Here is a 2,078-nt window from a genome sequence, read left to right on the forward strand (position 1 = left end):
CCCGGCTGCCGGGGACGGCCTTTCTCTGCTCTCCCTGAGCTTCTCGTCTCTGACTGCCTGAGCTTGGCACCTCAAACCCAGCTCTTGTCAGCGCCCAGCAGGGATGGCCGGCGGGTGGAGGTGGCTGCATCCAGCATCCTCTTCCTACTGATCCCAGGGCTGCCAGAGCCACCGGGCTGGGGTTAGCTGTGATGCTCCATCTCCACCCGGGGGGACGGCCTTTCTCTGCTCTCCCTGAGCTTCTCGTCTCTGACTGCCTGAGCTTGGCACCTCAAACCCAGCTCTTGTCAGCGCCCAGCAGGGATGGCCGGCGGGTGGAGGTGGCTGCATCCAGCATCCTCTTCCTACTGATCCCAGGGCTGCCAGAGCCACCGGGCTGGGGTTAGCTGTGATGCTCCATCTCCACCCGGGCTGGGGTTAGCTGTAATGCTCCATCTCCACCTGGGCTGGGGCTAGCTGTGGTGCTCCGGCTCCAGCCGGGTTTTGTCTCCCTCTACTGATCCATCAACATCAGAAGAACGCCTGTGGGCACCTCCAGCCCTGCGTCTCCCCAGATCAGCCCATCAGATGGGGAAGCCAGTCTCCAGCAGGACTGTCCTGCTTTGGGGTACTTTGTGGCTGCTGTCTCCTGGGGATGACCCCACTTGGGGTGGTGTTCTGAGAGCAGAGCACCCAAAAGCCCTGCGCTCCCACCCTGCACTGCTCACCCTGGGGCGATGCTCAGGTTCCCCCCAGTGGAGGTTGTGTCCCAAGGTGTTATTTCTCTGCTGCCAAACCAGCTCCAAAAGAGCATGAAGCTCCAAAGAGGAATGAGCAGATGAGCACAGGGGACTTGGTGCTTCTCAGGGGAAGCCTCATCCAGGGAGATGTGCTTGCCAGCCTGCAAACCTCTGGGCTTTGTTGGGACTGCCCTGCCTGTGTTCATCCCCCTTCTCACCCATGCTTGCCTGCATCCTCCTGTTGTCCCTATGGAAAGTCTTAATTTCCAAAGCTTTCCAGGCCACTTGGGGCCATCCCAGCTCAGGCACCTTCCCTGGAAATGGCCCTTGAGTCTGACTTGTTTCCCTCCACTGCATCCCTTTGGATTTCTCCACTTCCTTCCTCACAAAACTCCCTCTGGTTCATCCTTTCAGATGCACATCCACTGCAAATGCAGAGACTTCCAGACTGGTTCTGTCTTGCCCATGCTGGCTCTGGATGTCACTGGGACAGGAGCTGCATCTTGCCCTTTGCTGAGCTCTTACTGCAACCAGGAGCTGGTCTCAGCTCTGCTCTCTAACCACAGGTACAAATAACAACAGGCAGTGACAGGCACGAGAAGCACCAAAGGGTTGCCTGGGCTCTCTGTTATGAGGACAGACGCAGGCAGTGGCTGAGAACCCAAACCCATCCTCACCTCCCCCAGCATCCCCAGCCTTTACCAGCACTGCAGAAATAACGATCCTCAAGCAGAATTTTAGGCAGCTTTTTAAAGACACCTTAACCATTACAGTGGAAGTGGAGAGGAGGAAGGAACGCTGCAGGTATGGGGAATGTACTACTGAGCCTCCTCACAAGCTGTGAGCCACCCTTCAGTCCCCACCATGGCCCCACAGTGAAGCACAAAGACTGGCAATCGCTTTGTGAGGTGCACAGGCACAAGGGGTGTGGAGAAGCTTTTCACTCCACACAAAGGTGTCATGTAATTAGGGAGCAGGCAGTGCTGAAGCCGCTGCAGCCAGCTGCCATCCTCATCCCAGCGGGAGATGCTCTGGGACTGACAGGCTCCTCCCCGGCTCATTGACCCTGCTCGCGGCTCACAGCCAGCACTGCCCCTGAAGTGCACTTTACTTTCAGAAGCCAGTTACTCCTGGGAGAAGCTGCCTCAACCCACCACTGCTCTAAGCACCCCAGAGAGAGCGGTGAGGTGGAGCAGGGCTCCAGAGAAAGCGGGAATCCTTGGAAAACTGGGGTGCCAGTCGTTAGCTTTGCCAGGCCGGGTTGGGGTACCCCATGTGTGCATACCCCCGGCAGGGATGCGCATTCCACCACGGAGGCCAAGGGGGATGTCGAGGGCTAGGCTCAGCCGGCCTCCCGCT

At 58.3% G+C, this 2,078-nt stretch overlaps 1 protein-coding gene across 1 annotated transcript in view; it reads right to left on the reverse strand.

Moving 5' to 3' along the window:
- Positions 1 to 2,078, reverse strand: part of SARDH (sarcosine dehydrogenase) — a gene marked incomplete at its 5' end in the record, with an annotated part of 20,247 nt that overhangs the window by 2,698 nt on the left and 15,471 nt on the right. The gene's annotated exons all lie outside the window — the stretch shown is intronic.

The sequence above is a fragment of the Nestor notabilis genome, unplaced genomic scaffold, assembly GCF_000696875.1.
Source record: "Nestor notabilis isolate BGI_N333 unplaced genomic scaffold, ASM69687v1 scaffold19362, whole genome shotgun sequence".
Taxonomy (NCBI): domain Eukaryota; kingdom Metazoa; phylum Chordata; class Aves; order Psittaciformes; family Psittacidae; genus Nestor; species Nestor notabilis.